This window comes from Impatiens glandulifera, chromosome 6 (assembly GCF_907164915.1).
Source record: "Impatiens glandulifera chromosome 6, dImpGla2.1, whole genome shotgun sequence".
NCBI lineage: Eukaryota > Viridiplantae > Streptophyta > Magnoliopsida > Ericales > Balsaminaceae > Impatiens > Impatiens glandulifera.
This window is the reverse complement of record NC_061867.1, coordinates 20,841,921-20,858,445: the sequence shown is the minus strand read 5'-3', so window position 1 is coordinate 20,858,445 and position 16,525 is coordinate 20,841,921. Positions and strand designations below refer to the sequence as shown.

The following is a 16,525-nucleotide window of genomic DNA, read 5'->3' as shown; positions in this document are numbered from 1 at the left end:
AAAAATAAACAACTCAATATTACCCAACTAATATAAACACAAATAAAATAAGAAATAAAATAAAATTTGGCAGTGATAACAAATTTGTAATAAAGTAAATTAATATAATTTTATAAAATAAAATAAAATTTTAATAAAAACTCATAAGAATTTCTTCTACTAACAAAAGTTGACCAAAATAATTATAAACATACAAAATTTAAAATAAAATCATTGATGTAACTAAGTAAACATACATTTATACCTAACTGATGACGATGATAATGAAAAACACTTAAATTATTAAGATTATATTCTTACAATAATAATGTAACAAAAGAGAGAAATAATTTGATGAAGAATAAAAATCACAAAGAACAAATATTAAAAAATACTATCAAACAGTCTATCAATCAAATTAGTAAACATTCATATAGAATGATAATGTTTATTACAACTATATTTTAATTTTTTTTATTATATCAATACAGGTTTGATATGTTTCAAGCCAAAATTTTAAAATTCTCAATACAAAAGTATATTTTCTATTGAGGAGGAGGGATTCTTTGAAGTATGAAATCAAATCAGGGACTAAGAGTTTAAGTTAGGATCCTATCTCACAACATTCTCTAAATCAATCAAATCAGTCAGATCAGAAAGATAGACAACCTGATCATTATTACACTACCACGATGAATAATTGAACAAATCACTTAAATTCATTTTTCTAACTCTTTTAACTAATTAATTATTTCAAACAAAACATATCACAATTCATAATTTATAACATTGGCAAATCTCAATCCATTGTCTTTCCACCCTTACTCATTTTGTCGCAGCCTTCCTGCCCAATGATCCCCAAAAATCCTAATAACAATATCATATCAAAACCACTCCTCAGAATACCTTATTTTTGTAAGATGATCATTGAAAATAAACACATTTAAAAATACTTCATCAATAGAAAACCCTCCAGCAACTGGTAACATTAAAAGAAAAAAGAATGTCATTGTTTGTGACTGTTTATCACAAACCTCTTGTCTGAAGAAGGGTGCGATATCATCATATTCCTGTTTGGAAAATACTTTAACAGCTACATCCTACTAGAGAGAAGGCTGAATCAGTTTCTATAAGGGAGAATTTGTGGAAATTAAATGACTCGTTACTTTTAACATTGACAAAAAGAGAGAGAACAATTAAAATAGAGCTAGACAAACATACCGATCCATTCCACAAAGCATGGTAGATAGTGTCACAAGAACCTGCAATAGTGTTTATTTGCATGTTAGTAACAATAAGAATAACATATTGAATAGTTATCACTACTTACTAATATGCTATATTACTACTATCATTTGCAACTAAAATCAATATATTGAAACCTCTAATCATTGATTCACAAGTTTTGGCTTTTAGAATGAGCACATACGTACATAAACCAATTTTGTATTTTTTATTGTTCAACTTAGAATGTTCTCAGTGAGAATCGAACCCATGACCTTTGGTCTCTTAGATAAGACTCTTAACACTTGAATTACACCAACTAATCTAAAAGATAATTGTTCCCTCAAATTTGGACTTATTTCCTACAAACAGTTAGATTAATCTTTACCTGAAACATACAACAACAACAACCCAAGAAAGATAAGAGCAATTTATTTATTTAATTTAAAAATGTTGTTTAATAAATGAAGATCTATATTTTTCATGTATGTATGTATATAAAAAGAAAGGATCTAAGGTGAAAAAAGGTAACAATTAAAAGAAAAAGATGATTACCTTGGCGAACCGATTCTCTAATTGTCAAGTCCTCCCATGGAATCTCATAATCGAAGCAATCTTCTATGTCAAGTTTATTAACAGCACTATTGTTGATACTTCCACAACTACTTGCACTACATTGTTGTTAACATTAAAGGACGAGAACCAAGACCATGACGCATCATTGTTAGCAGGTCGATTACCATGATCAATTGTTCTTGTTTTCCAAAAAAAAACTATGAAGATAATTACATGTTGTTTGGTCGTTCTCTTGGTCCTTATTTGACCATGGCCATATAAAACGTGCGGTTTATTCTCTAATGAACCTTTCTGTTGATCATTCCTTTTACTCAGTCAAGATAGTCTTTTCTTACCTATTCAAGCTTCGGCTCTTGATGTAATGATCTTCAGAATCCCAGATTTCCCCTACAGTTTTATCACCAAAATGTTCTTCTAGAATTAAGTTAAATGTAGAAGACAGTATTGGATCCCCTCTTGGAGTACTTGCTCCACTGGAATTTTCATCTTCTATATGTTCAGTAAAAGCTAGATATGAGAAACCAAGATCAGAATGATGATTATATATCTCCACTCCCTCCTTCATGAACCATGATGCCATCTCCTAACTTTATTTTTTTACTTCACCTTGTTGCTTACCTTTGATGCATGTTTATGTTAATATATATACAACCCATCATCACTATAAATTACAATCAATACAAATCAAATGAAGACAGATTGCAGTTGCAGACACTAACAAAATCAAACTTGGAGTGGTGGTTGAGGAAGTCGGGGACGGTTAAAGCTCTATGCTTGTGTCTAAATTCTCTGTACATCGGAATAAAGGCCTCGTTTCTTGGTATGGCCGTGAATCATTAAATGCATATATAATACCTATTAAAGTGTCGTCGTCACCGTAGAAAGGTGTGCTAGTTGCGACAACTACGAATATCTCTGTTTTTATGCTTCACAGGAAAATGGCAGTCTAGTTCTCACCCGTCGTCACGTGTTTCACGATATTGTTGGCTACAACAAAATCTAGGTCATCGATCAGGAGCTCAATATACTTTTCACCTAGAGATTCAGTTGTAGAATAATCATAAAGGTGTTCAGTTGTTTGATTCATGTATAATTAAGGTAAAACATAATAGAATCAATGATGTAATTTCCAGAATTATTCAATAGGTAAAAAGTTGTATAGTACTAAAAGGTAGCTCAAAGAATGAATGACAATCTTCCATCAACAAATGAGTTCTGTAAATTACTAAATATTAAAAACTTTGACCACTCACTAGTAAATTATACGACCACTTAGATCAAATAAATGTGAACAGACTATGAACAGACTGGCCCAATGACTGCATAATATTCAAGTATTGCCTATTAGTAAACTTTACAGCCGCTGGTAAATTAATAATTTCGGCGGCAGGTTCGATTGTATTCCGTACGATGCACATGGATAAGGATAAAAATAAAATAAATTAAAAAAATTATAATAATATTTATTCAATGTTTAAAATTATTAAAATAAAAAATATAACGCTCTCATTCCACATTTTATTCACTTCGATAAAACAACTTATTTTCTCACATGTTTCATCACATATTTTTTCCGAATGAATCTCTCATTTCGTGACTTTATATTTTCACTTTGTCAATCAAATATTTGATTTATATTTTTTAATAATTAGCATCGTGACTTCACACTTTGATCAATTAAATATATGATTCATATTTCTTTAACCACTTTCAAATGATACCGGTCTATTATCCCTCGACAAACCACATCTCAATCACATTTGGTTAAAGATTGTATTTGTTTTTTTAGGTTGCAAGTTCGAAACCTACAAATAAAATTTTTAAATTTATTTTTAACCGTTTAAGTTTATGGGCAGTCAACCCACAATCCGACCCAAGTATCCATTTACTCTCACATAAATATCCAAATTAACCACAACTCTCGACCCGATAATCCGGACACTTTAAAAATTAAGCTTCATTATATATATATATATATATTAGTTAGTTAAAAATTAGAACTTTCATTATTAAAATGTCTTGCGTTCATCAAATTTGGTGTTAAATCTTAAATAAAAAGTTTTGTTAGTCTAGTTAGTTAAAATGTTGTACTTGTTTTGTTAGGTTGCAAGTTCGAAATCTACAAATAACATTTTTAAATTTATTTTTAACCGTTTTAAGTTTATGGGCGGGTCAACCCACAATCCAACCCAAGTATCCAATTACTCTCACATAAATATCCAAATTAACCACAGCTCTCGACCCGGTAATCTGGACACTTTAAAAATTAAGCATCATTATATATATATATATTAGTTAGTTAAAAATTTGAACTTTTATTGTTAAAATGTCTCGCGTTCATCAAATTTGGTGTTAAATATTAAATAAAAAGTGTTGTTGGTCTAGTTGGTTAAAGGGTTGTACTTGTTTTGTTAGGTTGCAAGTTCGAAACCTACAAATAACATTTTTAAATTTATTTTTAACCGTTTTAAGTTTATGGGCGGGTCAACCCACAATCTGACCCAAGTATCCATTTACTCTCAGATAAATATCTAAATTAACCAAATTCATTTTTAACCGTTTTAAGTTTATGGGCGGGTCAACCCACAATTCGACCCAAGTATCCATTACTCTCACATAAATATCCAAATTAACCACAATTCTCGACCCGGTAATCCGGACATTATAAAAATTAAGCATCATTATATATATATAGATTAGTTAGTTAAAAATTTGAACTTTTATTGTTAAAATGTCTCGCGTTCATCAAATTTGGTGTTGAATCTTAAATATAAAGTGTTGTTGGTTTAGTTGGTTAAAGGGTTGTACTTGTTTTTTTAGGTTGCAAGTTCGAAACCTACAAATAACATTTTTAAATTTATTTTTAACCGTTTTAAGTTTATGGGCGGGTCAACCCACAATCCGACGCAAGTGTCCATTTACTCTCACATAAATATCCAAATTAACCACAGCTTTCGACCTAGTAATCCGGATACTTTAAAATTAAGCATCATTATATATATATATATAGATTAGTTAGTTAAAAATTTGAACTTTTATTTCTAAAATGTCTGGCGTTCATCAAATTTGGTGTTGAATCTTAAATATAAAGTGTTGTTAGTTTAGTTGGTTAAAAGGTTATACTTGTTTTGTTAGGTTGCAAGTTCGAAACCTACAAATAACATTTTTAATTTTTTTTAACCGTTTTAAGTTTATGAGTGGGTCAACCCACAATCCGACTCAAGTATCCATTTACTCTCAAATAAATATCCAAATTAACCACAGCACTCGACCCGGCAATCCGGACACTTTAAAAATTAAGCATCCTTATATATATATATATATATATATATATATATATATATATATATATATATATATATATTTGATAGTTAGTTAAAAATTTGAACTTTTATTTTTAAAATGTCTCGCGTTCATCAAATTTGGTGTTGAATCTTAAATATAAATTGTTGTTAGTTTAGTTGGTTAAAAGGTTGTACTTGTTTTGTTAAGTTGCAAGTTCGAAACCTACAAATAACATTTTTAAATTTATTTTTAACGGTTTTAAGTTTATGGGCGGGTCAACCCACAATCCGACCCAAGTATCCATTACTCTCACATAAATATCCAAATTAACCACAGCTCTCGATCCGACAATCCGGACACTTTCAAAATTAAGCATCATTATATATATATATAGATAAGCATTGTCATTCAAAAACTCCATTATTATATAAATATCATTTTAATATAACATAACTTCATTAATTTATATTTTCTCACCACAGCATTATAACTAAATTTATGTTATGATGTCAACTTAATCTTGTATATTTAGAAACTATGTAAATGTACATTTCGTCATTTTCTTGTTTGAAATTTAGGAGTAGAAAGAAACTCAATACTCCTCTCATCCATGAGCTCTCCTTCCTTTCTATATATTAAAAAAAAAACCTTAAAAAATCTATAAAAAAATTAAAACTTATGTAAATACAATATTGAAAGTTCATCCACATATGTTTCTATAATTTTTTCTTAAATTTAAGATATAAACTCTATAATCTTAGTTTTTTAAATTTTGTATTTATAATTAATAGTTATAAATTTCGTTGACCAATAAAACATCTTAATCATATTATTTAATTTAACCATTTAAATTTTGTGGACAGATCAACTGCGTATTAATAATCTCACTCATTTATTTATATATAACGAGTCGTGCATTATGCTTCTAGTACCGGGTGACTTGTAGTTAAAAATTATTATATATAAATAACATTTTAATATAACATAATGTTATTCATATATATTTTCCCTCCACCACATCATAACTAAATTTAGTTTGTTAATATGCGAGTTAATCCATTCACAAAATTTAAAAGCTTAAATTAAAAAAAAAATAAGAATAAGAAGATTTATCCATCCACAAAACTTACAACTATTTAATATAAATACAACATTTTAACCAACAAAGTTTTTAAGGTTTGTTACTCATTCATTTATGTAAAACAATGCTTATAGGACCTGATGACTTGTAATTAAACATTATTATATACACATCATTTTAATATAATATAATGTCATTCATTTACATTTTTAAACCTCAAATAACTAAATTTATTTTGTTATGTCACTTAACTTAATCTTTATATTTACAAATGTGTAAACATTATACCAATATCTTGTTAGAAATTTAATATGAGAAACACAATACTCCTCTCATCCATGAGCTCTCTGAGAACATTAAAGACGTAAACTTCCTCATCGTTGGCCTTTTCCCCATCCCTCACCGGATAGAACAAACTGGTGTAGCCCCTCAACTACTTCTTGTTATCCGAATGATTGTTCTTCTAAATATGTATTGAATAACTACACTGTAACATCAATTCCTTTTTTATAGGTCAAACAAAACTTTGATTACCACGGTCGTAATAAATCACATTTAATTCTGAACTAATGATATTAAGATAATTTATCTTTTTATAGACTTTAAACTAAAATTTAGAGAAAATTAAAATTAGTCAAATATATATATATATATATATTATAATAGTCAAATTGATTGAAAAAAAGTTAGACATGTAGTTGGATAATTAGTATTTTTAAATGTAATATAATAATTTAATAGAAAAATTCACATAAGAATATCAACAAGAAGATCTCTTAATTTCTTTTTGTGAAAAAAGAATAATATTGTTCTTAGTGTTTGAATATTTTTTTAATAAAACAATTAACATGAATAATATCTATTATTTTCCTTTGTGAAAAATTTCACACTAATAAACTAATAAGTTAGGTCTAGTTTATAATCAAAGTTTAAAGTAAAATATTATAAATCTTAAAACTAATAACTCACCATTAAAAATATTTTTTCCATATATAAAAAATAATTTAAGGTCAAATATTGAATATGTGACGGTGAAAAAAAAGAACAATAAAAAGAATTATATGAATCATTTTTAATACAAAAAAATTAATTTCAAAGGCGCAAAATTTGCATATGTAAGTTAGAATTTAGTGTGGCTTAAAACATGAAATAAAATATAGGTTCTGTTGAAATATTTATAAGTCCTGATCCATAATGTTAAGACATCTTTTGTAACTTTATATTTTTAGTTTTAAAAAGTAGTTATAGTCGTTTTTATTTATTAAATAGATATCTTCCTAGTCAATTGTTTGAGAAAAGTAAAACCATAAATAATTTTTGGAAATTTTTGTCTTAAAATTTTAGGTTTTAGGTTAGATTAATGTCTTTAATTATTTTGATATAAGTGAAGGTATTCATCTAGAGGATGTATTACATAATTTCATACTCTATTCTTATATTTTTGTTTTGTATTTAAAGAATTTAGAGAATAACCTTATTAATCAATAGACTAGATTTAAATGTACGCATAAAATATAGCTTTCACATTTTAAACATGTATCTCTTATTGTCGTTACATCTTTTAGAGTAGTGATAAGAAACTTCTCCCGATTTAAATTAATTGAGATTTATGAATGTAAAACATTTAATATATGGTTTAAAAAAATGTAATTGTAAAACTTAAGGGAACGAGGCACCCAAAGGTCGGGCCAAAAAGGCCCATGCGCCTGGGGTTGGGCCGAATTAGGTTTAGCGCGTGAGTTTGATAAAGAAAACCCTAATTTTGAGTATAAATGGCAACAATCACCCACATCTTTGATTGTATTCCTCTAGGTGTTTCTTCCTCTTTTCTCTCTAGATGTACTTATTAGTGAAGAAGTCCGAAATAGAAGCTAATTGTGATATTTGCTAGATTCTCAATATTAATATTTTAGTGATGAGGTTTCACATTGATACTATTAGATATATCATGGTCTTAGTGCTCGATTTAGGAGGTGGGATATTCATAAGTTGTTTCAACATATTATTTGCATATTCAAGACTAAATCAAAGGATAAAAGGTATATCATTATTGTGTATCCTCCTTAATTAATGTTTAATCAATGAATTATAAAAGATTAACTATTATGGTTTCAAATATTTGATTTTTCTTATTGTTTAATATGTTCACGTTTTTTTTTTCAGAAGAAAGATCATGGAGGGAAGTAACATCGTTTATCAGGACTATTAGTGATCCTGATGGTATCATTACCTATAATCGTAGGGGTAGTTTAATACTGTTGATTAGGGAAGGAAAAAAAAGTAAACATGTCTTTCTGTAAATGTAAATAGGCATTTAAGTTGTGCGACTCTTTTCCATTAATCACCTTGTAATTAATTTAATAGATTACAAGATTTCATTTAAGTTGATTGTATTATATTATTTCAAAATTTTCATTTTATAAAAATATTATTTTTAGTAATTCAAACGAGATGTTAATTATTAAATTTCAAAACTCATAAATCTTTTTTTTGAATTAAAAATAACTAGCATTACACTCATAATCATGACCACCAATTCACAATTATAAATTAGATTACACTCTATCTTATTTAAATTATTATTTTGTTATCATCACTATTATAACTATAAAATAGATAAATATGACATAAATAAAAAATAATCTTTAACATGTTTTTTTAAATTTAAAATATTAACTCAATAAAATTTATTAAAGTCAAAGAGAAATGATTTTATTTGTATTATAATATAAAATTAATTATTATAATAAACCCAATGAAAATATTTAATAGAATACTTAAATCGTATTAAACTATTGAATACCAGTTTAATATATTGGTTTAAATACACATATTTGAGACTTCATTGAGATTGATAATAATTTTATATTACTGTAATATTATTTATATTATTGTAATATTATTTAAATCTAATTAAATTATCTGAATATAGGGAAATTTTAATTTTCATTTAAAGTTTTGAATTATTTAAATTAATTCTATTTTTAAATAAATAAAATTATTAATGAAAAGTGACATTTTGTATTCATTTCTATTTGTTAAAATTTATTAAAGTTAAAGGGAAATGATTTTATTTGTATTATAATATAAAATTAATTATTATAATAAATCCAATGAAAATATTTAATAGAATACTTAAATTGTATTAAACTTATTGAATACCAAGCAGTTTAATATATTAGTTTAAATACACATATTTGAGACTTCATTGAGATTGATAATAATTTTATATTACTGTAATATTATTTATATTATTGTAATATTATTTAAATCTAATTAAATTATCTGAATATAAGGAAATTTTAATTTTAATTTAAAGTTTTGAATTATTTAAATTAATTTTATTTTTAAATAAATAATATTATTAATGGAAAGTGACATTTTGTATTCATTTCTATTTCTTAAAATTTATTAAAGTTAAAGGGAAATGATTTTATTTGTATTATAATATAAAATTAATTATTATAAAATAGATATTACTTTTTTTTAGGTAAATGTTGAACAAAATTATAAAAATTGTATAAAAAGTATATTTTACAAAATTTATATATTAGATTACACCCTATCATTTTTAAATTATTATTTTGTCATCATCACTATTATAACTATAAAATATAAAGATAAATATGACATAAATAAAAATTGATTTTTAACATATTTTTTAAAAATAAAAATCAAAATGTTAACCCAATCTTCATAACTATAATGTATTTCAATTTAGGATATTTAAAATTAGTAATGGATGTCTTAACCTTAAGCTATTATAATTAGTTAAGTTAAATATTTTTTTAAAAATAAAATAACATATTTTTAAATATAAAAGTAATCCTTATTTAATCAATAAATTAATAATTAATTAATTAAAATATTTTTTTATTCTTAAAATTTTATTAATTTTTGTATGGTTAAAGTTAAATATAATTTTTTATATTATTAATTATTTAAATATATATTTATATTATTTAAATATAAAATAAATATTTATTATTTTAATATATAAAAAATAAGAAAATTGTATTTATAAAAAAAATATTAATTAGGTATTCAAAAAAAATAATTAAAAAGAATAAATTAAGAGAAATATATATATATATATATATATATATATATATATATATATATATATATATATATATATATATATATATATATATATATATATATATATATATAAAAGGAGAGAAAAATATAATTTAAAAGAGATAAAAAATAATTATAATAAATAAATTAGGAAATAAAAATTATATAATGATGTTAATAATTGTGGGAGTTAATATAATAGATTAAAAGTTAATATAATTAAAATCATTTTTTATTTTTAATATTTATTAATTTTTGTATGATTAAGGTTGAATATATTTTTTTATATTATTATATATTTTAAATATATGTACTTACATTTTTAAAATATATAATAAATCTTTAATATTTTAATATAATATAATTAAAATTGTATTTATAAAATTTATTAATTTTCGCATGTTAATGTTAGTGTGAGAAAAAATTTTATTAAAAAAGAGAAATATATTAGGAGATAGAAATAATAATTAAAAAAAAATAAATTAAAAATATAAATTACATAATGATAAAGATGCAGATGATTGTATAGAAAGTTTGTTATACACTTTCACTATTTTAAATTAAGAGTTATTATATATATAAATTAGAAGTTAATATAATTAAAATAATATTTTATTTTTAAAATTTATTAATTTTATATGGCTAAAGTTAAATATAACTTTTTATATTATAAATTATTAAAATATATTTATTTATTAGTTTTTAAATATATAATAAATATTTATTATTTTAATATAATATAATAAAAATTGTATTTATAAAAATTATTAATTCTTACACTAGAAAAAAATTAATTAAAAATGATAAATTAAGAAAAAAAAATATATATATATACAAAGAGAGAAATATATATTAGAAAAGATAAATTACATAGACAGATTGTACACCTTCACCATTTTAAATTAAGATTTATTATATATATATATATATATAAATAAATAACACATAATAAATTAAATATTAAAAAATATTAACATAAAATGAAATATATATATATATATATATATATATATATATATATATATATATATATATATATATATATTAGGAATGATAATGGAGAAAATTTGAGGGAGGAAATGGGGAGGGAATGATGTGTCACTACGTTTAGAAAAATGATAAAAAGTGAGAAGAGATAAATTTTGTTATTTTTTTTCTAATCAAACGTCACATCATTTTCTCCTTAAAATTCCCTCTTTTATATATATATAAAGAGAGAAATAATAATTAGAATAAATAAATTATGAAATACATGATGTGGATGATTATAAAGAGATTTGACTTTACGTTTTAAATTAAAATTAATGATATGGATTATTGTGAAAAGATTTAACTGTTTTAAATTAAAAATTATTAAATATATATATATATATATTAATTAGAAGTTAATATAATTAAATTTATTTTTTATTTTTAAAATCTATTATATTGTATGATTAAGGTTAAATATAATTTTTTATATTATTAATTATTTAAATAAATGTATTTAGATTTTTAAAATATATAATAAATATTTATTATTTTAATACGATATAATGAAAATAATACTTATAAAAATTATAAATTCTTACATTGTAAAAAAAAGAAGTTAATTAAAAAAAATATTTAAAGAGAAATATATATATATATATTACGAGAAAAAAAAATAATTAAGATAAATAAATTAGGAAAGAGAAATTATATAATTGTGTAGATGATTTTGAATATATATATTTCGGAGAGAAAAAATATAATTAAGATAAATAAATTAGGAAAAAGAATTACATGATAATATGGATAATTGTGGAAATAATTTGTTGTACATCTCTACCATTTAAATTATGAGTTATTATATATAGATTAGAAATTAATATAATTAATTTCATTTTTTATTCTTATAATTTATTAATTTTTGTATGGTTATGATTAAATATAAATTTTATATTATTAATTGTTTAAATATAAGTATTTATATTTTTAAAATATATAATAAATATTTATTATTTTAATACAAATTAATGAAAATTTCATTGATAAAAATTATTAATTCTTACATTTATATAAGAAAATAATTAATTAAAAATATGAAATTAACATAGAGAAATATATATATATATATATATATATATATATATATTAAGAGAAAATATATATACATTTATATATATTAGGGAGAGAAATATATTGTAAGAGAGAAAAAAAATAATTAAGATAAATAAATTAGGAAAGAAAAACGATATAATGATATGGATGATTATGCAGTGTTATACACCTCTACTATTTTAAGTTAATATAATTAAATTTATTTATTTTTTAAATTTATTAATTTTTGTAGGATAAAGTTAAATATAACTTTTTATATTATTAATTATTTAAGTATATATCTTTATACTCGTGGTTTTTTTCCCGTTTTTGGGAATTTTTAATGAAATGACGCTAAGTCGTTTTCCAAAAAAAAAAAAAAAAAAAGTATATATCTTTATAATTTTAAAATTTATAATAAATATTTATTATTTTAATACAATATAATATAATGAAAATTGTATTTATAAAAATTATTAATTCTACATTGATATAAAAAAAATATTAATTAAAAATGAGAAATTAAGTGAGAGAAATATATATATATATAAAGAGGAGTGATAGGAAGGAAATATAGAAAAAAAAGAAATTATTTGATTTTTTGAGCGAATATGCCAAGTCATTCTCTCACAAAATTCTCTCACCAAAGTCTCACCTAATCATTTCTCATATATAAATATAAATATATATATATATAAATAATAATTAAGATAAATAAATTAGGAAAGAGATATCAAATAATGAACGTGTTTTTTTACAACTCCACTATTTTATATTAAGAGTTATTATATATATATAAATATATTGTTTAACTATGATATGTTTTTATATGTTTAATGCCTAATAAGTTTTTAAAAAGGTTGTTAGTGTACATAAATTGAAATCAAACTAAATATTTTTTTTACAATACATTTTTTTATGTGTTGTTTTTAAGAGATATTGTATTAAGTAGCATAGAACATTTTTTATTCAGTAGAATGGGTAAGTAATTTATAATTTTGGTGCTATTTATTAGTGTTTATAAAATTAATATTGTAATTTAAGTTGAATTGTCATTGAAATTGTATAATTTATATTAATTATAAAATTAATAATTTATATTTTACATTAAAATTATTTTGTAACTTGTTTTTGCAATGTTAACACAAATTCAAATTACAATATTAGTGTATATCAATAAAGACATATGTATTATATATAAAATTATATATATATATATAACTCAATCAACCGTTGTTCTCTGTCAAGTTCGGCTTCATGGAATTTTATAGCCGCTTCAGCGTCTGATTGAATTTGCGCTTCGGTTGTCATGGCTTTTATCTCCGCTATCTCTCCAACTTGAGCGGTGAGAATTTGCAGCATCTGAAGAATTTGAGAGGTTGTGTTGTCAACTTTCTCAACTCGGTTCTTCACCGTATCAACCTTGTTATCCACTTTTTCAATTATGTTATCCGACGAGGAAGCCCTTGCGTCAAATATCGCTTGCCAGTCGGACATTGCTTCGTGTACCGTATTCTTGATGAGGTCTTTTATTTCTTTCGAAACCGGAACAACCGAGTGAGGAGAGTGGACCGACAAGGATATTTCCGGTTCTTCCCGATTAATCGGGTTGGCATTTTCAGAATTAATGATGGTCTTACTTGCGGAGGGGGAAGCCGTATGACCGTCTTCTTTCCTTGGAGGATTTTGCTCAACATGTTCCGGCTGATAATTTGGGTGTCTAGAGCATTAGCCGACCTTAAATCTGCATAACTCTTGCGACGGTGGAAACATATTTTGCTGCCGGTTTGCCTCCAACGTTGCTTTTTCCATTTCGGCTATCTCTTCCTCAATTGACGTGATAATTCCCGGAATGGAATCTCGGGCCTTCATTTCCCCTTCACTTAGATTCATATCTTTGGACGCCTCCAAAAGTTCTTTTAATGCCCACACTTTGGCATGTTTTTCAACAAGTTGACTCTGGCTCATGGCTAGAAGGATGTTGTTTGTTTTCGCCAACTGGAAAACCTTTCTTTCAACATCAACTATCTTCGTCCATTCTTCATTTTAGAGGGTTGTCGGAAGCATTTTTTGAAAGGGGTTTCACTTCTGAGTGTCCACCACTCATAGAAGACGTTGGAGATTTCAAGGGCTCGATCCCCCATAACACCCAGGATCCTTCTTACATGATCCCTTGTTTTCTCTTTAGTTGTCTAGTAGGCTGGCAGTTGTTGTTCCGGTGGAGTTTCGGAAATGATTGAGTCCTCAGGATCCGGACAAATGAATGTTTCGTCCCCAACCGGACTAGTTGAAATATTCTTCGTATTACTTCCTCCTTGCACCAGAGGATTTTCGGACAGAGCTTCTTCTTCGGTCACCGGATTTGGACCTTCCGGTGTATCATTCTGGATAGCTGGCTCTACATGAGCCGGATTTGGATTGTTTTGGAGAATTGCATCCTCAACCGGACCGGACGAGCCTCTTTCTGCATTATTTCCCTCTTTCAGCGGAGGGATTTCAGCTCCTATATCTTTTTCAACATTTGTCATTTCTTTGGTCGGATCGATATTTCTTTGGTCAGTTTCATCGACCTGACCGGTTACCCCATGACTATTTGTCACATCGTCTTTAGGAGCCCGATTGACATCTTGTACTACGTCATCTATTACTTCTGAAGTCCTCGGCCGGACATTTTCTATCGAATTCCTAACATTTCTAGGAGTAGAATCTCTAGGTTCGGGATTAGGGAGAGAGTGAGCACTAACTTCTTCAGCCAGATTTTTCTTAGATTGAGCTCGTGTGACTCGACTTCCCGAGGATTCGGTTTGTCGTGAGGAAGGAACCAGTCCGGCTCCCTCCGATTCTCTGATCGGGGATGAGAATACCTGAATTGGAATCACAACCCTTATAGGAACATGGTTTATCAACGGATCGTTTGGACGAGGGGATGCCTCGGGAGATGGAGTTTTCTCGGAGTCGTTGGTCTTGCTGGTCGCTTTCTTCGTAGCAAGCTTCTTTGTTTTCTTAGCCACAGATTTGACTCTCCCCTTCTTCTCTTTTGCCGCCTTTTTCTTGTCCTTACCCTTCGGCTCGGCTTCTTTGGGGCCTTCTTCCTCCGGTACAGCCGGTCCGGCTTCCGTAGAAGGCTTGGTTCTATGGACTCTTTCCTTGACCGAGTTTTCAATCCGGGTCCTTACATTCTCAACGTTCATAATCTTGGAGTAGGATAGAGGAGTACCTTCACCGATTTGGATTTGTAGGTGTTAAAGGATTTTCCCAATCGGCATTGCATAGGCCAGAACTCGAACCTTTGTCCCAGCAACCACATCGCATAGTTGCTCAAATAGTACGCAACCCCAATCAATTTTGTCACCTCGGACTATCCCAGCCATCATTTTGAACTTCAACCGGGTTAAGTTGTCGAAGTTGTCGCCTTTGCCTTGGAGAGATTTTGATACAATGTCCAAGAGCCATCTGAACTTCGGTTTGAGTTTGCCCTTCTTTATGGTTTTGTCTACTAGGTCAGCCGGGTTATGAGAGAGTACCTGTTGAACCGCTTTAGAGTCTTCTCCAGAAAGCCTTGTTCTGAAGTCGCGACCATTAAAGGGTAGTTGAAGAGCTTTGGCAAATATTTCCTCCGTAAGTTCGAATTCTACGCCACAAACAGTCGACGTAATTTTCCTTTTCTGTAGACTTGCATTCTCGAAGAACTCATTAACAGCATCCTGATGAACGAAGAACGGGCCACCCAGAAAATACTCCAAACCAGTATCTTTGATTTGTCCGATCAGTGTTTTGAACTCAATGGTCTCGTTGTCTTCGATGTTCTTGAAGACGATCTACAAGATGTAAGTGAACAACGCATTATCACGTCCCATGGTGGATTGAAATGGAAAGGGATGAAGATCTTGAGACAATAAGATGCAAGAGTTCGTTGAGAGATTTTAGAGAGAGAGAGCGTATGATGAAGAGTGATTCAACTTCTAGTTTATATAGGGAGCGGTTTCTTGACGGTTAAGAAGATGAACCGTCATGTCGTTTCGAGTTTTTGGCGCCAAAACTTCCCTCCAAAAGTTACTGCTGTAAATGTTGGCGGTAAATTGAGGGTGGTAAATTTGAGCGGTAACCTAAGGGCGGAAATTGTTGGCGGTTGATTTTGAAGTTTTTAACCGAGTTTTTTTTTTGGATTGAAAAGAGATGGTGAGCCGGAACTTTATGTTAAGCCGGAAGATAATATGTTGAGCCGAAGCTTTGGTTAAC

At 26.6% G+C, this 16,525-nt stretch overlaps 1 pseudogene; it reads right to left on the bottom strand.

Annotated features, from left to right (window-relative positions):
* Positions 1-778: 778 nt before the first annotated feature.
* On the bottom strand, positions 779-14,254 carry LOC124943334 (annotated as a pseudogene).
* Between the last annotated feature and the right edge of the window lie 2,271 nt (positions 14,255-16,525).